This window comes from Canis lupus, chromosome 8 (assembly GCF_011100685.1).
Source record: "Canis lupus familiaris isolate Mischka breed German Shepherd chromosome 8, alternate assembly UU_Cfam_GSD_1.0, whole genome shotgun sequence".
Classification (NCBI taxonomy): domain Eukaryota; kingdom Metazoa; phylum Chordata; class Mammalia; order Carnivora; family Canidae; genus Canis; species Canis lupus.
In genome coordinates this window covers 58571804-58596538 of record NC_049229.1, presented here as the reverse complement: position 1 = coordinate 58596538, position 24735 = coordinate 58571804, and the positions used below count along the sequence as shown (strand labels likewise).

Sequence of the window (24735 nt, the reverse complement as noted above, 5' to 3'; positions counted from 1 at the left end):
CCATTTTACTGACAAGGAAAACTGATGATCAAGGAGGCAAAATAATATGCCCTAACCAGTTCAGCTTGTTTTTAACTCCTGGCTTCTTAATTTTAATGCCTGTGATCCTTTAATTAGGTCATATTGCTTAATTACTGGGTAGGGTATTTCTGAGCTAGGAAATATTCAAGAAGTGTTGGCAAATTGAATTTAAATTAAAAGAAAAAGAAGAAGAGAAAGCTGTTACTTATTTACAGCAGCCTGTCCTGTCCTCCCCCAGCCCTCACACCCCAATTACTCTCAAAGTAAAACTCTTCTTTCCTTCATAATATTTTTTAAATTTAATTTTCATTTTTTAAAATATCCCCTTTTTTTTCTACTTAGACTACAGACTCCACAAAGTTGTTGTGTACTTCCTCATAAATCCCATCTTTTAGCAAACTATCTAACATAGAACCTTTACTCAATATTTGTTGAAAGTCAGGATAAATGGCTGACTATATGTCCTGAATGTCATCTATATTCATGACACTTTCCATAGCATGAGAGAGTGTAAGTAGAAAATGGAATCAAACATCTCACACACTTGCTCCCTTAAATTCCCAAGTGAAAGGCACTTGTGTGTATAATATCTAATAATATATATTTTTGGAAGTGTGGTCTGTCTTTGCAGAACCATTTTACTAGTATTCGATGTTGTCCATTTTTCTGAGATGGAAAGATTCCCGGAAGTCTATATTAAAAGCATACTTTTACCTTTCTTATCCCTTCTCTGCAAGGTGGTACAAAATAATTGTATAAAGTGAAATTTTTTTCCAGAATATTAGCAGTAATCATTGGGAAGACTACTTAAGAGGGCTTTGTGATAGAACCCAACTACACTCATACTTGGGTTTTATTCAATCCTTTACTTTCACCTATGTTCATTGTCCATACTCTAGCATTAGAAATAGACATAGCACACTGGACTAGTCTTCCTTCTTTTTTTCCCTTTGATTGATTTCTGCATCCCCATTACATAACTGTTTGATCAAGAAAATCTCTGGTTTTTAAACTTTGAACAACAACCTGGATTTTTGGCTTACAATGTCAATAGCGGTAACAGACTTCCTGAAAGAACATTTTTGCCACTTACAACTTGACAATTCAAATACTCACCTGCAAATAGCAGATCATCTTGACTTTGTTATTTTCCAGGAGGTAGTAGTACAAGTAGTACAAGAAGTATCTGGAGGAAAAAGCCCTCAAAGAGCTTTGTGAAGGCACTATAATATTTTCAGCATCTTCTTGGTAAAGAACATAGTACAACACTGGAAGGAATCTTAATTGTCTAGAAAAGATGTGCACTAGGTCAAAACTTTGCTACATCTCTTGGATTAACATCCCTTGGGGCTTATATTGCTCATAAGAATGTTCTACTGAGGCAGAATATATAGTAGTTATGAGCACAGAGTTTATAGAGTTCGGGTTTGGTTTAAATTTGACTCTTTCTCATTATAATTGTGTATCATTGGACAGGTTACTCAGCCATTCTAGGCCTCAATTTCCTTATTCATAAAATACAGATAATAATAATTAGACTTGGGCACCTGGGTGTCTAAGTCAGTTCAGCCTCTGACTCCTGATTTCAGATCAGATCACAATCTCAGGGCTGGGATCAAGCTCTGTGTTGGGTTCCTTGCTCAACAAGGAGTCTACTGGAGATTCTCACTCTCTCTCTCTTCTACCTCTGCTTCTGACCCTCACTCATGTGTGTTCTCTCTTTCTCTCTAAAATAAATAAGTAAATCTTTAAAATAATAATAATAATAATAATAATAATAATAATACCTGACTCACATTGCTATGATGTCAAATTAAGTATTTTAAGTTGACTAGAAATACTATGTAAGTATTTATAAAAAAAAAAGTCTTTATTCTAAAATTTAAATTATCATTTCATTGGCACAATGATTCTATTCTAAAAAGTATGTGTAAATCCTATTTATCTTATACTTTGTGTTTTGTATAAGATGGGACTAGATTTGGCCACTTTTGTGTTCTGGTTACTCACAGTAACTCTCTCCAGAAAGTGATGACGATGAAGACTTTATTACTGTTCTCATTTTCCAGAGGACACAGCTGAAATGGACACCTCAGACCACTCCCCAAGTCATTAAGAATCATTAGAATGGGCATTATAACCACTTTTCCTTCATTTTCTATTAATCTATCTTGCAAAGCTGTCAAGTTGCTCTATTTCCCTTAAAAATAAAATGGACAGTTTTGTTATGGAATGCAAAGATACCAATGAGGAGAAAAGACACTTTAATTTAGAGACATTCTAAATTAAAACCAACTAAAACCATCTCACATGCATGAAATCATGCTGCTTAGCGTGTGTTGAAAATCACAATCCGTGTCCCTGTTTATTTCTGTAAAGCATCATCAAACCACTGGCTTAGTGGACCTCAGTTGGAATGTTCCTCCATCCACTTGCTGGGCCATTTCAAGATGAAGCTAATGAGCACTAAAGCTCTTTCAAGTTTCTCTTTTTTGGCTTGAACTTGCTGTTGTTGAGGAAAGACTCTGAATTTTTGGTAGAAGTACTTAAATAACAAACCTTTGATATGGAGGCAAGGGGACCTAAGTCGAGTCGGACACATCTATGAATTATCTAGAGCACCTATGGATTTTGGGTTACACTGAATAAAACCATGTCATATCCTCATTTCCATAGGAAATTCTGTAAATAACTATATCCCAAATTTTCCAAACATTATTTGATTCTTTATTTCTATTTCTCATAAAATATGGAGTCTATAACATCTGTGTACTGTCTAGCCTCTATTTCATAAGCAAAATTACTTAGTATATATCTGAAAGAGACAAATATTCATAAAATAATCTTCAAGATGTAGTGAAAGCCAGCACTTGACGGGGCCATACTTTTCTGTTCTGAAAATTCTAAATTCTTCTAGTCTTTTCTTATTTAATCTTTTCCTCATTCTTTTAATAATTTTCTCTTTTCTCCTTTGGGTCCTCATTAAAGTTTTCATTTCCTGCTTTAAATATAATGCCCAAAAGACTAAAGAACTCTTTTTAACCTTAATTGCATTACTATTACCAAGAGAATGTAGATATGTATGTGTTGCATAGATTCCAACTCACTTGTTGGAAAAGAAACACACTATATGGGTGATTGTGGCTGATAATCTATTGAATCAGTTGGTGGACAACTAAACCAAAGGAATACTTTCCAACTTTTAATATTTGGACTTGATATGAATCTTACTATGAGGGTCTAAACATCAATCTCCTCATCTGCCCATGTCTATAACTTGGTTTTTTAAAATTAAAACCTTATAATCTGTTCTGAATCTGTCTAGAAACTACATCTTGTTGGGGCTCCTGGGTGGCTCAGTCATTAAGCTTCTGACTGTTGATATCAGCTCAGGTTTTGATCTCAGATTTGAGAGTCAAGCCCCAACATGGGGCTAGTGTGAAGCTACTGAAGAAGAAGGAGAAGTAGAAAGAAAAGGAAAAGGAAGGAGAAGGAGAAAGAAGTAGAAAGAGAGGAGGAAGAGAAAGAAAAGATGGAGGAGGAGGTGGAGGAGGAGGAGAGGAGGAGGAGGAGGAGAAGAAGAAGAAGAAGAAGAAGAAGGAGAAGAAACAATATCATATCAATATAAGTACATATCAGAAAAGATTCCCTGGTTGTGACTGTCAGAAAATGACTAATTTAAGCACAAAATAATTTACAGGATGATCACCAGAGATCCAGAATCAATAGGAGAATGGAAAACCACTCTGGAAATGAGAAGCACCAAGGGAGAACTGGAAGCTGGGAAGCAAGAGCCAATAAATAAATAAATAAATACAATTAAAAAAAAAAAATAAATAAAAGAAAAAAGAAAAGAAAAGAAAAGAAAAGAAAAGAAAAGAAAAGAAAAGAAAAGAAAAAAAAAAAAAGAAAAGGAAAAGTGCTCCCAGAGACCAGCAAAATGTTCCAGGTAGCACTGCTGAGATGTGCAAAAATAATACCCGTAGCCAACATGCATCCACTATATGTTCACACCTGTTAGCACCATTAGCCCTCATCACACATGACCTTATGAGGTTGGGGTTGTCATTTTTCCCCTTATAAATGAGCAACAAAGGCAACATGGTCAAGCTGCCGTTTCATGTCATACACCTAGGGAGTGATGGTCAGGATGCTAACCTTTACAGGCCAGGCCTTATGTTCTGGAAAACACTGCTGCCACTTGTAAGAGAACTCCAAAAACTTCCAGTTACTTTGATCTCAAACTTCAAAGTTAATGATGAAGTCATCAGATTGGCCTCTCTTGAGTTTTCCTTCCACTCCCTGGATAGCAGGGGAAGAAAAATTTGAATTACAGCCTCAACAGCCTCATTCCAATGAGGGAGAGCTAATTTCTCCTAATGAAATTAGCGGGGATACCAGGGTGGCTCAGTGGTTGAGCATCAGCTTTGGGCTTAGGGCGTGATCCTGGGGTCCTGGGATCAAGTCCCTGCAGGGAGCCTGCTTCTCCCTCTGCCTGTGTCTCTGCCTCTCTCTGTGTATCTCTTATGAATAAACCATTAAAAACTGAAATAAACAAACAAACAAACAAACAAATAAATAAATAAATAATAAAGGCACTGTTAGAAAAGGGACATAAATGTCCAAGAGCCAAAAATAATAAGGTGTACCCTAAAAAGCCTCCTCACACTCCACTGAAACGAATACTTGAGGTTACCTGCTTTATTTTATAAGACTAGAATAGGCAACGATACAAATTTATATTCATTATTACCCCTTGTAGTTTGATCAGTAACAAATGCATAATTAGCTATATGTGAACAACTGACAGTGTTCCCCTTAGGATGGCTCGACTCACAATTTTTCGGCTTTACAATGGTGTGAGAGTGATATGCATTCAGTGAAAACCATATGCCAGCGTTTGAATTTAGATCAAGCACAGCTCTAGCCAGCCGCACCATCATGACTTGAATAACCCACTTGTAACCCTTCTATAGCCAGACAACCATTCTAGTTTCACTTTGAGCCCAATAGTCAATAAATTCCCTGAGATACTCAACACTTTATTATAAAAACAGTCTTTGCATTTGGTGCTTGTGCCCAGCCTTAGGCTAACGTCAGCGTGCTGTGCACATCTAAGGTGGTGAACCAAGCTATATGTATGGTAGGTGTTATCAAGGTAGATTCATAAAGCTATCCTGATTGAAACCATTTTCACTCCGTAACTGTAAAATTGCTTTTGTTTGAAATAAAATGATCACCGTGAGAACAGAAGGCAATGCCTTCGGAGTGGAGCAGCAAAGATACTGACAAGTATTGTTTTAAGAGCAGGACTCTTTCATCAAGTGGAGTCAAAATGTGTCATTTCTCGGAAGGGAGCAGAAGAGTTGCAAACTATCTTCTTTCTCCCACACAACACGGAACATCTTTCAAGGTCACCATGAGTGCCGACCGTTTGCACTGCATCGGAATATGCAATTATTCATAAAACTAATTCACCGGCTATGGAAAAAGAAACTTTCCGATAAATATATGCTTGGTGTTCTAAGGTAAGAATATTATTCAAATAGGTGAATTATGCTGGCATTGTTTAACTAGGCCACGGTTTCTTGCTTTTTTTGTTGTTGTTGTTTGCTTCTTTAATGTGATTTGCTAATTTCATGCTTCCAGAATGTCAACAAGGGTAATAAAACAGCAATTTAAGGCCACATTAAAAGCTGAACTAAATGGCACCATTCTACTGAAGACATTAAAACAAAATTACAGCGTGTCCTCCTATCAGAAGGCATCTTTGTAGCTTTAATGTAGAAAAGTGGGGGGGGGGGGAAGTCCTTTATTTCTCTCTCTCTCTCTTTCTCTCTCTCTCCCCTTCTGCCTTGGGGCTATTGTAGTTGTGTGGGACTAGAAGCCCTGGTCTCTTCTTACTACAATAATTCTTGTTGGGATGGCTCAATTTTCTTTTCATTTGGATATTTCTACAGCCCTTGTAGGATTTAAGGACAAATTAATTGCATACTGAGACAATGGGACCATATTCTTCACTCTCTTCATAGGATCTCGCTAGAAGGAAGCTCACCTGAGCATTTAAGGATGATAAACTGATTTTTCTCTCTATAGCTACCAGTGTATTTAGTGTTGCCAATGTTTAAGGCCTTGTATCAAGGCGTCTCCTTCCCACTCCATCAAGGTAAAGTTATTATTTTCCAAGCTTCTCCTTTCCTAATCAATTTCATGTAGCTCCCTCACCAATACTCACATTAGTTAGCTTTGGTGCCATACTTTGTATACATTTGTAAGGTTGTCTTTATATCATCTTCCTCAAGTAGTGACAAAAAGGAAAAGGCAGGGAAGAACCCCAGAAACTTGGGACTTAAATTCAGAGAACAACTGAAAACACATCCAAAACTAATTTGAAATGTTTGTTAGTTTTGATTCTATTTAAAGCACTTTCCTACTGGAGTCTTAGGGTAGCCTCCTGATACATATGATGTTACTTGACTTCATAGGAAATGAAACTAAGAGTTTAACTCAGGAGTCCAATGTGAGATTTCTTCTAAAGTAATGACTCTAGCTGTATAAGACTTCAGGTAGAATTCTCTGTTTAGGAAATGTGCTGAAAATTCAGGATCCTCCTTGGACAAGTCAGTTTGACATTGACTTTAGCTGATGCTAATGCCAAATGTCGTTTCTATGAATGTGAGCTCTTGTTTTGAGAATTTATATGCATCTCAGAAAATTTAAGTTGCATAAGTCTTACTCTCACACATGAGGATAAGACACACGTTACATTTTGATTATTTATAATCTGTGTGATCCATTGATCTTGACCACATTCTGTTACTGACACTGCAGAGCTTGGTCTTGAGATTCTTGGGCTGTTTTGGTTTGAGCGAGGACTATTGATAACATTCTCAATTACCTACTTCTTTGTGGTCTGGTGAGTTTCTGTGATTACTTGGTAGCCATTAAAAGGAAGATACTCCCTAACATTTGGGAGCTAGGGAGCCACATTAATTGATTGATTTCTGTTTTTGCTGCCTTATCTCTGTTTCCTTGGGATGGGTAGGAACCTGATTCTGGGGCCTCTTGGTGTCCTTGGGGTTTATGAGAGCCCATGGATTTCTGGGAGCCTGAACCTGGGCCTTTACCTTATCTTTCCCTGCCTAGTCCTGTCTGCCCCTAACTTGTTCCTACATCATTATCATCCCAATCAATTGCCATTTACTCTATTTTTGTATAGATGTTTTGAGATACACTAACATATAATGCCTACCACAGTAGTTTCATGATTATTGTCTTTCTAATTAAAATTAGAAGTATAGGAGTAACGTTTTGCAGCCTTTAGTACTTTGGACAGAAATATGTCTGGAAAGAAACAATTCAGCAAGATAGGAATTAATTCCTCCCACTTCATCTGATCATTCTTATATATAAGTGAAAATAATTGCACAGCAAAGCAATCTAAATAAAATCCTAGTGATCTAAAAAAAAAAAAGTAATGTAACATTAAAAAAATAATCACAGTAAATATTGGATATTGGCTGTCCATACTTCTAACCCATTCTAAAGCTTTCTTCCTGAAGAGAGAATTCAATCGTAATCATCGACCTTTCTGCTGTTACTCTCACCCTGACCAAGGGGAGATAAAGTGACTTGCCTGATTAATAATTTATAAAATATGCATGTTTGGCTCAGCTCTGCCCTCTATTTTGCATGGGAGCAAGATTACTTCCTGAAAGTGTGTATTTCCTTCTGCTCCACCTTGTGCCTAGACTCTCATTGTTAACTTGTACTCTGTACCATCTCTGCCTGTGATTGGTGGGAGAAAATTTGCCGGATTCTGGGGTTTACTTAGAAAATCCATTTAGTTTTCTTTCAAAACCACTTTCTTTCAATTAACATTAAGGACATTTAGGTCTCCATATCTACTCCTCATTTCTCAAAATGTTCAGAACCTAGTCGAGAATAGAGATGCTATTCACTGAGGACAAAAGGGTCCTAATCCATTTAATCCATTCAGTAGCCCTAAAATATCTCTTATTCTGATTTTAAAAATGATAAACCAGAAGGTAAATAATTAAAATACTCAATACTAAATTGTAAATGGTTGAGCTAGGATTTGAACAAAGTCTGCTTGTCTCTAAATTCCATGTTTTTAAATTTCCAATCTGCTTCCAAAAGGCACAAAAGGCATGAAAGATGATTGGTTCTCACTCTCTCATCTTCCTCATGAGTAAACAGAGTCAAGTAGATATGAAGTTAATTGCCCAAGGTCATGCAACTCATCATTGACTTCATCAAGGCTTGCAACCAGGTTTCTGTGCTTGCCTTCCATAAATTTGTAATCAAGACAAGTAACTGAAGCAAAACAGAATTTTGCTAGGTGTGGCTAAAATCCTTCATGAGAAATTTGATGCCATGTTTGCATTTGGCCACAGGACATAGAAACTGCTGAAGCATAATTAAATATCTATTTTCAACTTGGATTAAAACCAGAAAGATAAAAAAAGGCAGTAACTGTTTTTAGCAGAGGGCAGGGGACAAGGGGTTTTCACAAAAGAATAGTCAAATTTTTATAATTGTTGTTGCTAAGGTTGAAAGAATTATGAAAAATCATTTATCTGCTGAGTATGGACATCAATCATTTTCTATTGCTAATTATAATGTCAGAATTTATTCTGATACTGTTATTGTTTTCTTAAGAACAAATGTGATGATGAAATTAATGTTTTCTGACTTGACTTCGAAGTCAAATCCATGGATATCTATGACTGCTGTGGGAGGAGGTACATATCAACAAATTTAGTTATCCTGGTGTTTCTCATGTAACACCTTATGACCTTTCACAATCCCTTTGGTGCACTTACAATCTCAGATGTATACCAAAGTTTATTCACTTTGGTGCACTCCACCAAGATAGAGATTGTGTAACTGGTATAACTCAAATATCTTTCATAAAGTATTCTTCTTTATATGTCAGTTAGCTATGACTATTGCCTCTCCCCAACACACTAGCTTAAATAAGCAGCTGTCTATTATTTCTCATGATCCCAGTGGCTGGATGAATTGAATTGATGTCTATAGTCAGCTGAGGGCTGGTTAGATGGTTTTGCTGATGAGGTCTGTGATTTCACACATGTCTGAGGCTTTGGCTAAAATGATTTGCCTGTGTTCCATATGTTCTTTCATTCTCCAGCAGGCTAGCTCAGCTTTGTCCCCAGGCTAGCTCAAATCTGTTCTAACAATTATTGCAGGGAAGCAAGAAAAAGACATGTAAATGTGCAAGAGATTTTTTTTCAAGCCTGGGTTTATGTCAAGCCTGCTAATATTCTATTGGCCAAATCAAGTAATGGCTAAGCCAGAAGCAAAGTGAGAGAGGACCACAGGGTAAAAATCATAGGGCAAAGCGTGTGGCTATAGGAGCCACAATTAATAGGAGCCATCAATGCAATTCTTGTATAAGACAATGTCAAATATCTGCGGGGTCAATAAAAATGTATATTTTATGGTCTGAATTCTGATAGCGTTGATAAGTGATTTAATGCTGATCAGCAACATATTGTTATTCTTAGTACTACACGTATACCAACTTGAGAGTTTGAATAATATGGCTATTTGGTAGGTTAGATTCTATCTGAGGGAGAAAGAAAAAAAGGAGTCAACCCTAGGAGCGTTTTTGGGTAAATGTGAATATTTCCTAATGGCTATTTTCTTAATTTTTTCCAGCTTCTTTTTTAAGATATAATTGGTAAACAAAAATTGCACATAACTAATGTTTGTAGTTTGGTGAGTCTAGACATATATGCACACTTATATTACCATCACTACAGTCTAGATGATAAAACATTTTCATCAGCTTTAAAATTTTCCTGCATTTCTTTTTTTTTGTTGTTGTTGTTGCTATTTGTAGTTTTTGTGAGTGTGTGTGGTAAAAACACTTAAACACTGTCCTCCTGATAAATTATTTTTGGATATGCATACCAAAAGTATAGGTAACAAAAGCAAAAATTCATAAATGGGACTACATCACACAAAAAAGCTTGTGTACAACAAAGGAAACAACCAATGAATTAAAAAGGCAACATATGGGATGGGAGAAAATACTTTCAAACCATGTATCTGATAAGAGGTTAATTTCAAAAATGTATAAGTAATTCAATAGCAATAATAGCAACAATAAAATAACCCAATTAAACTATGGACAAAGGACTTAAATAGACCTTTTCCCAAAGACATACAAATGGCCAGCAGGTATACAAAAAGATGCTCAGCATCAATCATCAGGAAAATGCAAAACAAAACCATAGTGAAGGGCGCCTGGGTGATTCAGATGGTTGAACTTCTGATTCTTGACTTTGGCTCAGGTTGTGATAGCAGGGTCATGAGATCAAGCCCCCCTCAGGCTCTGCACTCATCAAGAGTCTGCTTGAGATTCTCTCTCTCCCTCTTCCTCTGCCCCTCCCTCTGCTGCACACTCCCTTCCTTACTCCCTCTCTTACTCTCTCCCTCCCTACCTCTCTCTCTCTCTCTTTCATACACACACGCACACTCTGTCTCTCATATAAATAATTTATATCTTAAAAAAAAAGAAGTCACCTCACAACTACTATGATGCCTATTACCACCACTAACAACAACACAAGTGCTGGCAAGGTTGTGGAGGAATTGAAACCCTTGTGCACTGTTGGTGGGAATGTAAATTGATACAGTAATGAAAGATAGTATGGAGGTTCCTCAAAAATTAAAAATAGAACTGCTATGTATTCCAGTAATCCCATTTCTGAGTATATATACACCAAATAATTGAAATCAAAGTCTTGAAGAGTTCCTAAGTTCACTGCATTATTTTTCACAATAGCCAAGATATAAAAACAACTCAGATGTCCATTGACAGATGAATAGATGAAGAAAATGTGGTATATATACCCAGTGGAATATGATTCAGCCCCTAAAAAGAAGGAAATCCTATCATTTGTGACATATGGATGGCCCTGGGAGACATTAAGCTAGGTGAAATAAGTCAGTCACAGAAAGACAAATACTTCATGATTCCTCTTATAAAAGGCACTTGAATAGTCAAAAGTATAGAAATAGATAATAATTCTATTTAATAATAGCTATCCAGGGATGGTGGAGGGGTATTGTTCAGTGGGTAGATACGCTGCCCAACATATTGCATATAGTTAACAGTAAGGTATTGTGCACTTAAATACTTGTCTATTTTCTTGAATGAATCAAAAAATCATCTTTAACACTAGGATTGATAAATATCTTGGACAGTGATTTTCATTGCTTGAGGACTTGGGGCTATATCTTTTGAATTTGGGCTTCTTTCCAACTCTTTGTTTTTAAGGAAATTTCACTAAATGCATGCCAGCTACAATTGAGGTACATTTTATTCACTCATGTTTGTTTCTGATTCCTAGGTATATGTTTCCAATCACTTAGTTACTTTAATAAATCATATATTGAGGCATCATGGTTCCAGATGTAATAGTAACATAGAAATTAAATAAGAGAAAATGTGGGATTTGGGACATTAAGCGCACAACTAATTAAATCATATTGAGTCCATTGACTTAGGTTTCACTTTATTATGAACATTTATCTTGATATTTCATTCAGCTAGGAATGCTAGCTTATGGGTTGACTGTATCAGCCTTTAACTTACTATCACTATTATTACAGGGTTATTTATACTGGGAAAATAGATGAGATTGATCATCATTATTTACATAGACTAAACCAATACACCCAAACTGTGTGAAACTGTCATCTGATTACATCTACAGAGTAGGATTTGGAGAGGGATATGTGTTGAATAGAATTGGTAAGTATTTGTTTTCTTGAGTTTACTATTGTGTGTATGATATATGTTGTATGTATGGTGTTAATGTTAATAATGTAAAGATTACATGTGGCCATGGAAGAGAAAGCTCCTTTTAGAAACTTAGTATGTGAAGAGCAAATAATAATCTAATACATAAAAACATAAAACATGACATGTGGAATCGTGTAGACTTGAGTTAGAATCTTCTACCATATACTGCAGTGTATGGATTTTTCCAAACATCACTGTCCCAAATGCAAAACTGGGAATAATTATTGATTCCCCCAAAAATTCATTGGGAGAATTAAATATGATAATGAATGTAAAATGCTAAGAGCAGCGTGCCTGTATATTGTAAGTGTTTAATACATTGTTCTCAAGTAACACTGATGGAAAATATAGAGAATATGTACAAGTGATTGTAATGAATATCCTAAAAATTTCTAAAAATAGGAGCTTAAATGTATTTGGTTAGTGTATCAAAAATTACAGTAGTGTGTTAAATGAACAAATAATTTAATCTATTCAATTCAATTATATGCTATTTGCAACTTTGCAATTATCCCAGGAGAGGTGTAGAATCGTACATGTTTGTGATTCATGCTCACAAGAACCCTGGATTTTTAAAAATTTTCTCCTTGAACCAAGAATATGAGTAGAGGTTTCCATTTTGTGGTGATTGATAAAAACTCATCTGTAAAATGCATCCCCTCTCATCTCAGTGGTTGGGAAGTTTAATGTGCATAATGAAAACACATGAGTTTACCCAATATGTAAACTGAAACAACCTTAGAGCTTCTGATTTGAATCTAAAGTTTCAGAACTGTGAATCTTTATAAATATCACAGATAACTCCTATTTAGGTAGTTAGGAGCAACACTTTGAGAACCACTGCAAAATGATCTCTGCTCTGAGTATCTTTACGATAAAAGCCTAGAAGCTCAGGCTGGAGGGGAAAAAAAATCAGGATTTGAAGAAGACAGAAGCTGGATTGAAGTGCGTTTGGTGTTAAGTCAATGTTTCCACCTTTAAAAATGTATGACAGTCCATGGTTCCTGATTATGATGTGAAAGGCATTGATGTTGAAATTAGCAGTCACTGAGTGAAGACAGGTGACAAATGTGAATGCTTCTGGGTACAAAGGTTAAGATCAAAATCAGCCAATGGTGGGGTGGGCTTGGTGGATATATTGAGAAGGAAATAAACCACCTACAATGGAAGAACATTAAATTAAATTTCCTGTTATGCCTGTTAACACAAAGGGCTTCACTTAAGGATTTAAGAATTGAAAATACTTGGGAAATATTGAAATAAAAAATCTAGAGCAGTTTTATAGAGACAATAATTATCAATTATACCATATGGAATTAATTTTGAAATTTCTTTTCGAAAATTATTAAATCTTTGTTACAGACCCTGGATATTTATCTATGTACCAGATCCTTAAGGAAAAGCCCTGAGAAAATGCCCTCCCTAGGAAATACATATATTTCAATGCCCACGTCAAAACTTTCCTATATTAAAAAAAAATAATGAGGGTTTTGTGTTTGTTTTTTAATCCAAGTGAAGTTAAGTTATTTTTTCCTCAATAAAATAAAAACAATAAATTACATTCATAGTAATTTTGACATGGGAAAATTAAAAAAACCTTGAGTTCTTTTATGCCTTTGATGTAAAAGTTGCTTTATCAAATTAATCGAAGGTAAGTGATACAGTATATCATGAACATTTGTGAAAATGATTTGTAAACTGAATGATAATACAAAAATGCAAATCATTATTACATGCTGTCCCCTGAATGACACATTTCAGTACAAAAAATATGATGCATATATTGAAGCTAATTTGGACACATTGAGGAAAGAAGAATAGGAATTATAGTAAAAGAAACATGGCTTATTAAATATCTACTACCTGTCAAGCACTGTTCTATTTACTGGTGTTTATTGACTTTAATTATTAAAAAACAAAAGTTTAAAAAAAATTTATTTGAGAGAGAGAGCATGCATGCAGAGGGAAGGGGGAAGGAGCAGAGGGAGAAGAAGCAGACTCCCCACTGAGCAGGTGCCCAATGTGGGACTCCATCCCAAGACCCAGGGATTATGACCTGAGTCCTGAGCCGAAGGCATACACTCAACCAAATGCACCACCCAGGCACCCCTATTAACTTTAATTCTTAAACAAGTTCTGCGAGGAAGCTGTCTTGAACCTCATTTTATAAATGGTAACTAAGATACAGAGATGTTAAGTAACTTGTCAAGGGTAGCACAACTTGAAAATGGTAAAACTGATATTTAAACTTAGACATTCTTGCATTTTTTCATTAAAATCCTCATAAATATCTCTAGCATATAATATGTGTTTACTTCCAAGTGCATACAGAAACAAATAAGTAGCTCTGAAATGTGTGATGGTCTCTTTAAAAAGAGTGCAGATAGTGGGGATTTGGAACTCATTATATATTAATTATACTCTTTAACCTTGATCTCTTAACTTAGCTCTACTGTCCCCCTTGCAACATTATCATGTTGTTAATTAATTTAGCAACCCCAACAGAATGAAAATAGGAATTTCCTGTGGGCCCAATCTAAATTGTCAGATGGTTTTTAGCAGTGATGTCCAGAGAATGGAGTTTTCTTCATGATCACAGAGCATGTAAAATCTCAACATGATTGTCTTTCTCAGCAAATTCTCTGTAATCGCAATATTAATTTAGCAGCTAAGATTTCTTTCTTCCAGAGAAAAATTTAAAATAATTTGTGCTTTGTAATTAAATAAGATTTTTTATTATAAAAATACTTCAGAATCAGCTAAAATTCTGTCAAAGTTCTATTAAAATGTGCCATAAAGTTAATTTCAAAATAACACTTAAACCATTCCAAGTTTGCAGCATCTAATTTCAATGGTTATACTGTCTTCTTTAACAATATAACATAAAATAATATCTGCTGATTTATTTAGCAAATAAAAAATAAAGTCTGCTGCATGACTGCCCCACTACAATAACACTCATTAAGAAGTATTTTTGGGTAGCCTGTTAAAATATTTAAGTCTTTGATTACAAATCATTTCTTCTAGTTTTATGGGCGGGTATAAGTATTAAGCTAAACAGAGTGCTACAGAGCTATAAACAAATGGAATCAAATATAACTAAGAAACTGGAGAAATAAAGCAACTTCATTTTCCTTGTACATGCAGAAAATAGAATTAAAACTGCTGACCTAAGCATATTGTAGGTGAGGGAGGAACCTACCAAATGAGGCTAATTCAAGTAGTCAACATAGTCCAATAAAACCAAATTGTGTTTTTATTCACATTTATGCTAATCTCTTACTTCCTTTTTACTTGGTATTTCTTGTACCTTTAAATCTTCATTTTGTTTGTTTCATCTTAGAATTCAATTTGCAATATTATTTTCAATTTACCTATTCCTTTATAGTAATTAGAGACTGTATCACCAACCGTGTTTCTTCCAGGTTGGTGCTTAGACATGATAGCGATTTGGTAATGGGTGGTTACTATTGTTTATTTATTCTTATTTCAATTTTTATTAAAAAGTGAGAATGAAGAAAAAAGCATGTCTCAAATACCAAATGAAACATTACACATGCTTACACATATCACTCATAGTTTATCATAGAAAGATAAACTCACCAAAAAAATCTTTTTTTTTTTTTTTCCTGCTCAGATAGCATTCAAAAGCAGGAAACCAGAGAAAGAATTTTCCACCAATGGGAATTACATACCACAGACGGTGAGAAGCTTTAAAAGAGGAGAGGCTGAAAAAACATTTGAGAGAAAATATAGCACAAACTAGGGTCACTTAGTGAAGCTTACATGATGCTATCCTGACTATGACTATAGTCATATTACACAATTTTATATAGATCTTAACATGATAATTAATGGTTATGTACAATCGTAGGAAATTAAAAGAATCAATCTTTTGGCATGTTCAACTCAAGTCATCCACTGCTTTCTTAAAAAGAAAAAAAAAAGGGTTCCCATCAATAAAATGGTAGCCTGCTTAATTCTGCAAAATACTCATTTCTTGTTGATGCTGGATTAAGAGGTCTGTGTTGTATAATCTGGCTGTTATCTTTAGAGAAGGGAGAAGTGAGCAAAAAATTTGGTTGGGTAAGGTGGGAAAACTGAATTTAAATGTGTCATCTAAGGTAGCAGAAAACTCATTTTGTCTCATTTCAGAGGGAGTATTGGAAATATATAGGTGTGTGGGGGAGGCATAAGGAGGAGAAATAGCCACTGATCACCATAAAAGCAGTTGGAACAAGCAGGAGAAAAGCTGCCATCAGGGAACAGATCAGCCTGCTTGACTTAGTGCATATCATTTACCTTCTTGGCCTCAGATAAATTAAATAAGGGACTTGTACCAGATGATCTAAGAGGTTTCCACCAGCTGCCAAACTGGAGTAATTTGTGGCAGGGAAAAAACAACAACAACAAAAAAAAAACTCATGCTTCCACAACTTCTGATTTGCTAGAAAGTGGATGGAATTCATTGCTGGTCTTGGCTTTCTTTGCTAATTCCTAGCCCATTCTGTTTGGAAACTGGGTAGATTTTCATAAGAAGGGTGTCCATATCTCCAAATAATTATGGCTTCTATTCTCATTCTTCTTCAAATATCCCTTGTGGTGGTTGGTCCTCCCCTGATTGTTCAATTTCTTCTGACAAGAGAGAACCAGTCATTCTCTGTGTAGGTGCCTAACTTCATTGTTTATTCTTGCATAGTGTTTGCAGGCTCATAAAATGTCAAACTGGCAGGAAATCAGAATTATATATATCAGCACCCTTAGTCCACAGCCAAGAAAACAATAGCCAAGAGACTTTTTGGAATCAACACAGAGTCACACAGTCTTTACCAGTAGATCTAGGAAGATTCCACATTGCTTAACTTCCAAACCACTTACTCTCCTCTCCACCAGTGTGGTTGATTTCTTTTTTTTTTTTTTTTTTTTTTTTTTTTTTTTTTTTAAATTTTTATTTATTTATGAGAGTCACACAGAGAGAGAGAGAGAGAGAGAGGCAGAGACATAGGCAGAGGGAGAAGCAGGCTCCATGCACCGGGAGCCCGACGTGGGATTCGATCCCGGGTCTCCAGGATCGCGCCCTGGGCCAAAGGCAGGCGCTAAACCACTGCGCCACCCAGGGATCCCTGATTTCTTATCACAAATTGTATTGTAGTATCCCTTGTTTCCCAAATATTATATCTTTAATGCTTTCTTTCTCTTTAGAAAAATTCCATTTTTGATATTGACTCTGAGAAAAAAAAATGCTTAGTGAGTATTTCATGAATCTAATTTTTGGTTAACCCAAAGTACTTTCCATTTATCAGTTTCTCATTTTCCTCTTTGCTTTCAAGCTCATTACTCCAGTTTTTATCTTCACTGAACTGCAATTGGCATCTATTAACCTACATCCCTGTGCAATATGACTCTTCTGGATGTTGGCTCTAACTGACATGGAGAAGGGGGTGGGGGCAGAGAATGCAGTATTGGCTGCCACTGGGTATCAGGTGCAGATTTAGAATTTAGCATTCCTTGCTATTCTGCAAAGACTTACTTAATTCACACTTCTATTTTTTTTTTTTTTGATCAGAGGGGAAGATAAAACACCATACAGTGAATTTCTAAAATGCAAAATGATTTTAAATGAGAATACATTCACAGAATGTCATAAAGGGATGGGTTAGTAGAGTCCAGCCTTCTTATTTATTCATTTTGCTTTAATTTATTGCTTATCAAGCATTTATCAAGTTTCTTGAAGAAGAACTAGAGGTGAAAGCACAGGCCTTTCCCTCAAAAAACTCATATTTTATTAGGAGTGGCTGGAGGTAAAAAAGGCAGTAGTCACCATCAATGCCCAGTGTGAAGCTTTATGCTAGGTTGTCTCTCAATGTACAACATCTGCAAATGTGCAGACCAAGATCCATTTGGGGAAAGATTCCAGAAGGAGGCAATGTCTGAGCCTGTGAGAGAATTAAAAAGAGTGAGCTGAGTGAATAGGTAGAAGGAGGGAAGAGGGTAATGCAGCACATAATTATAAGATCTAGAGCTAGACAGAATGGGCATCTTCAGGAAAATACAGTTTAGGAATTACTGGACTGCAGGAAACATCCTGAGGAAGGGCAATACATAGGCATCTCCCATTTCTGTAGTTTCCTTCACACCAGGCTAAAGAGTTGGATCTCAATCTGAAAATTAAGGAAACTTTGGAAGACTTTAACTCAGAGAATGATAGAATGATACTACATTTTCATAAACTGCTGCTGATAGCACTGTAAATGATAGATTTGGTAGGGTTGGGGTGCATCAAGCGATGAGGCTGGAAATAATGGCAAGGAGAGGCAATTCTTATAATCATCCCAGTAAGAAAAGATGAAGTCCTGAGTCAAGGGAGCCTGGCTAAGAGTGGAAAGGCAAGATACACTGAAAACCATTAAGGAGAGAAAATGGATACTCCAGAGAACAGAGGGACCTAGAGATGTGAAATTAATCAACCTGGGCCACACACTTAATGAGGAGCAGAGCTTCAATTGAAACCAGGTGCCCGGCTCCAGTCAAGGAACATTTCTGTGACACCACTCTGCCTCACCAAGTCTACACTTTGACAATGACAATAATTAAATTTAAGATGGATGGACTATTTATAGCAAAGGGCTATATTTAAGAGACCCCATTTTTCCTCATTATCCAAGGCAAGTAAATGCAGGTGTTTGATTCAAATAAAATAGGATGTTAACAACTCCCTCAATGCCTGAAGTTCTTGAAAACAAATAGACACTGGCTGCCCTTGATTTAACCTGAGAGCAGATATCACTTCCCTTCATCAGTGAGCAAGGTGATGATAGATGTCCTGTCTTGTCTCCCCTGGACCCCGTTTTAACCCAAAGCAACTTGTCAGAAGGTACTATTTTCAAGAATGAGGCATCTCTAACCAAACTCTTATTCCTAAAGAAATTTGGGAGGAGTATATGTGAGTAGGAGTCAAGCAGAGAAGTGGGGTAGCAGCAAATTACTACATCTCTTCCTATGGCTCCTCCTTAGGCAAATGCAGAGATTATGTGAATGCCATATTCTCATTGCAAGGTATGAATGGATGCATGTGTGTGAAAGGGCTTGTGAGAAGGGAATATGTATAAATAGGGAAATTGAAAGTTAGGAGTTGTTATCATCCATTTCTCTAAAGTGAAGATGCTTTAAAAATATTTTATGATGTTTTGTTTTGAGAAGATACCAGAAGTGTGGCATGTCTTTGCCTAAACTTCTAATTCCCCAAATAAAAGTTATGTGATATTTGGTATACAGAACACTATAATCCCAGATTCCAAACTGTCCTCAACTCAATTTGCTCATGCACACTTCTTAGATTACTTTTCGTAAATGGTAGCTACCAGGTATTTTGTGGGAGGGAGAGCTATCTCCACTTCCACAATATCAATACCAGATTATAGTGCAAGTAGTTTCATATCATGTATATGGATATTTATTATCTGAAAATTATTAGCAAACACATGCAATGAAAACAGTTCATAAAAGCTCTTCTGCAGACTTGAAAAAATCCCCGTAACTGGAGAGAACAAACACTGCATTCCATGATTCAGTGCTCATTTGATCTCCACAAAGAACGACATAGGACTCACAACATGTGTGTCCCACATAAAGACATGTCCTGAATGTATTTCCATTGTCAGGTACCCTTACACACTGGAACACATCAATATACTCCTAATACACAGCAGGGAGGAACAAAACTGTTAATGGTGGTGTCATGAAAACCATGTTGGTGGGGAAGGATGTTCTTATTATATTGTAATTGATAGATGAGGTGAGAAGAGAAGAACCCTTGACTAGAAGTAGAAGATTTTGAAGGATACCTTGTTTGTGCATTCACTTGAAGATTTATCTGTTTCTATGTTGTTAGAGACTTTGAGAGTGAACAACCTGGGCTGTGAGTTCTTGCTTCTCATAGCAGTGAAGATTTAACACAGTCGTTTGATTCTGGATCTATCAACCCTGAAACATTTTTTGGGAAAAAGATAGATACATATATGTAAATATATATATTTACATATATGTATATATAAATATATACATATATATTTGTATATACATACACATACATATATATAAAATGCATATATATGAAACTTAATTTATTGAAACCATGTCATCTATTACCAAATATATCTATATTCTCTCCTGCCTCTGAACCTGAAGGTAATTGACTCTCAATGCTTGAGATTCTTGGTGGACTTTCCTGCCCTTTCTTCCTGTCTCCAACTCTCCAACTTCATTTTTTCTAAATCTAATTTATCTCGTAGGTCTCTACCTAAATGTCCCCATCCAGAGTGTCCTGTCTGATATCCTCCACTAGGTAAAACTTTCCATTCTAAGCTCCTATTGCACCTTATATTTCCCTGTTGGTAATATTAATTACACTTGCAATTAACTGTCCAAAGATAAACTAAACACTCCCTGGGGAAAGAGTCAATTACAGTCTTCTTCACTGTTGTAATGAACAAAAGGCTGAAAGAAGTAGAGGAATGAATAAGTGATATAGAAGACAAAAAAATCACAGAAAATGGTGCAGCTGACCATGAGAGAGAAAAAGGAATTATGGAACACAAGGATAAACTTAGAGAACTCAGTGACTCCATCAAATGTAATAATGTTCATATTTATGAGTCTCAGAAGAAGAAGAGAGAGAAAAGGAGGCAGAAAATTTGAGGAAATAATAGATGAAAACATTCCTAATCTGGAAAAGGAAGCAGACATCTAGATCTAGGAGGCACAGAGAACTCTCATCAAAACAATAAAACCAGGACAACGATATACTGTAATTAAATTTGTAAAGTGTAGTGATGGAGAAAAATATTTTAAAAACAGCAAGACAAAAGAACTCCTTAATTTACAAGGGAAGACTCATAAGGCTAGTTGCAGATTTCTCAACAGAAACTTGGTAAACCAGAAGAGAGTGGCATAATATAATCAAAGTGTGGAATAGGAAAAAATCTGCAGCCAGGAACAATCTTCTTCACATTAAATTGCTAATCCTCTATTTTTTTTTTTGGTTTTGACTTAAAAACCAGCAATTTCATGAGGTTCAAGCTTTATATGTCTTAACACTTAGCAGGCTACCTGTTGCTGAACACAAATGCTAGACAATTAGACATCTTAGGGTCTCTTTATTAAGCATACTTCTGTGAGTGAACACAATCAAATAGAGCATCCAGGAGAATTGGCACAAACTGCACTGTCTCTCTGGACCTCCTTTGTTAATGATGTACAAATGTATTTTTAGTAAAATGACCCATTATATAACTATTATTTATTTAAGTGACATTACCTGCTAAATGGCACATCTATGTCACAAAACACGGTACAAGAATGACAGGTGGAATGTTTAAAAGTAATTAGTGCTAGGATTTATGCAACTATTTTCCCTTAAATCAGGTGGTTTCATTTGAAGTGAGGACATGCCTTGTGATCCTGATGCTCCTTCTCCTTTTATATTCCCTTATTTAACTCAGAGTGGAAGCTCCCATGTAGTCTACTTCTCATGGGAAAATTGTGGAAACACACATGATCTAGAGTAGACAGCCTAAATGATCATTCTTAAGCTTCCTCGGGTACTGGAAGAATGAGTATTGACCTAAAGGTAGTCATAGCCTTAGAGAATACAATGCAGTTGATTCCCTAGAAATACAAAAGATTTCAAGACTGTGAATAGAATGGCTTAGTTTAGTAATTATATAAGAGAAGGGTTGGCAAACTTTGGCCCTTGGGCCAAATCCAACTCACTACTTGTTTTTGTAAATAACATTTTATTGGAACACAACCCTTCTGATTTATTTGCATTTTGCCTATAGCTGCTTTCTCACTAAAACAGTGGAGTGGAGTAGTTGCCATGGAGATCATATTGCTGCAAACCCAAAAGTGTTTACTATTTGTGTCTTTACAGAAAAAAGTTTGCCAACTCCTGTTGTGGGATATATGCTTTTCTGTGTTAAAATTTTAGAAATTATAGGTTCAAAACGAGAAATATATTGTGATGTAGTAGATTGTATTAGAGCATGCAACTAGTTGGCAACATTATTCCATTTTGCCTTCTCCAACATAAAGTAATGGTATCACCACCATGAGAGTTAACTTCCGTTTAAGTTCGAGCTTCAAGAGGAAAGCATAGTTTGTTGAATATGAAATTACTTATGTCGGATGCTTATGAACTGATCCAAGATGTGGGTCTGGGATACTGAATCACTAAACCTTCCCTTATTTGGTCATTCATTTCTTCAGAGTAAGTTGATATAAAACCACAAAGAAAACTCAGCGACTGGGTTTAGATGCTCAACTGGGATCTCTATGAGTCCCCATTGCTTCCTTTGATGAGCTGTGAGATTTGCTCCAGTCTGACTGAAAGAATAATGAAACAAAACTCACCCATTATTCTAAAGGTTATGGGCCTCTGCCTCATATCAAGATGTTTCCCCATGTATTGTGAAGAAATGAAGTGTGGAGCACCACAGGAAGCCCACTCAGGTCCAATCCTGTGTGCAACAGGTGGTCACAGATTTAAATGGGACTCTGGGTCCTCTCAGGTCACATCTGTGCTTCTGAACACATCTTTGAATTTAGTAATTCAAAGTTTTTCCCCAATAGATTTAAGAAAGTTGTCATTAACTGGGCAAAAATTGCATGTTTCTCCTCTTTAGTTGTGATTGGAGTTGCATTTTCCACACGACTGTCAGATCTCTGTTTCCTTCTTGGATGCCATTTCTCAGCCCTTGTGCTTTTTCTGTGTCCAAGTGAGTTATTTACCCCTTAACTGTAATTAGACAAGCACCTGCCAATACATTACTCACAGCTTCTGTTATATTATAGCCTTTGGAACATCCTGTCATCATTTATAGCTGGTTCTTATTTCTGGATACACACATCACTAGAAACACACACACACACACACACACATACACTACCAGTTATATCTACTTATCATCTGTAATCATCTGTGGTCCCTTTTTCACTGTGGATTTAATTTTTTTTCTTAAGGCATTTGTTATTCATATTGTATTCTCCTGGTAATGTTGGCAGTCTGTTTGGCTTAGAGGTGAGTATCTTTGTGCCACCTTTTCCCAACAGTGCATGGAGAAGTCATGAACTAATACTAATTTTCTGCACAACTAATTTTTTCCATTATCCTAGACCTAAATTGACCCATTTCCAAGGTTCCTTACAGTTAAACAATGATTATTAAATCAGCAAACCAAGTTAAAGGAACCTCTAATCTGTACGCAGAAAAAGAGAATTCTTTGGTAGGAGTTATTTTATGTTTGTTGAATTTTTCTGCTTTAATAATACAATATACTTGCTACTTCTAGTTCTCCAGAATATAGCTCAGAAATTCACTACTGATCTGTAGGAGAAAAAGGAAAAGTGTGAACTCTGAATCAAATAAGAGAGCCGTATCAAAAAATCCAGCTGAGTTTTTGTTGGTTGCAAAGCCATAGAATAATTGCCACCAAAATAATGAAAAGGTCAGAACATGTTATAATAAATGAAGTGAGTTTGTGCCTGTTGCCAACATCTCTCACTTTAATTGGCATTTGCTTTTAAAGAAATACTGTGACATTTACACTTCAATTATATATAATAAGAATACTAACCAAGTTTCAAAACAAACAAAAGAGCTGAAAAATTAAAATTCTACATTTGGAACAGAAACAAGAATAACAAAAGGTTTACATTTAAAAATCAAATCTAAGTTATACCCATACACTCAAAAGTACTGGATTCACCATTGACCCAAGCATCTGAGTCCTGCAGCCTAAGTTATTAGAAGGTTTTTATTAACTGAACCAATAATTTCTAATCGATATATTTAGTTTTATGTCGATATGGACAATGTGGAACTTAAATTTCTTATATGCACTGCGTTTGGTGCTAGATTAATTTTTAGAAGGTAGAATTCACGTTGCTCATTTGTACAACAAATCTTCAATGGCTTAGCATCACCTGTTGAAAAAAATTTCCACTCCTTCAAATTAACCTTTAACCTGCTCCAAATGGTGGACTTAACTAACCAGACTTATTGCTTATTTATTCCCTGTACAAATTTAATTATTTTTAAATAATTGACTTAATGTCTGTCAGATTGAGAACTGCTTCCTATCTCTGGGCCAGAATACAGTTGGGTCATTTATACTCAGTGTGATGCATTTTCATCACTAGGAAAAAAGTACAGAAGCCAATTTAAAAATTTCATTCCTTTTATACCTTTATTAAATGCAGTGCCACATATTACAATGGTTGTTTCCAAGTGAACCTCACTCACCAGGCATTAATTTCAGCAATTTTTCCTGAAAACTGCAAGAACTTACAAGGTACTACCTGGCTGAGTGGAGCTTGGAAGGGGGAAGATCCACTTTATATATATACGAAACTTCTTGCAAAATTCTTTTTCTGCTTCCATATCTTTCTTTAGATAACTGTTTCCATTAAAATTACCTGTTAAAAACAGGTACATAAGTCTATTAAAAAGCTCATATAATATTCCAAGGGCAAGAGACATAAAAATGTATCCCCAATTGCTAATCTAGTTTACAGTTTTGTTCCTACTCAGGCATATATTTCTCATTCTAGCAGTTAGTTAATATACTAGGTAAGTATAAGTTTATAGTTTTTGGCAAAAAGGCTCCTTTTTTGAATTTATTTTTTATTGGTGTTCAATTTGCCAACATACAGAATAACACCCAGTGCTCATCCCATCAAGTGCCCCCCTCAGTGCCTGTCACCCAGTCACCTCCACCCCCCGCCCACCTCCCTTTCTACCACCCCTTGTTCATTTCCCAGAGTTAGGAGTCTCTCATGTTCTGTCTCCCTTTCTG

General features: G+C 35.9%; 1 long non-coding RNA gene across 3 annotated transcripts in view; it reads left to right on the top strand.

Annotated features, from left to right (window-relative positions):
• Positions 1-5414: 5414 nt before the first annotated feature.
• The window catches only part of LOC111097235, a 126147-nt gene continuing 106826 nt past the window's right edge, over positions 5415-24735 (top strand). For all 3 annotated transcript variants that reach the window (XR_005363647.1, XR_005363646.1, XR_005363645.1), the window contains exons 1-2: positions 5415-5549; positions 11689-11830. This is a non-coding gene — a long non-coding RNA (uncharacterized LOC111097235). The remainder of the gene's footprint in view (positions 5550-11688; positions 11831-24735) is intronic.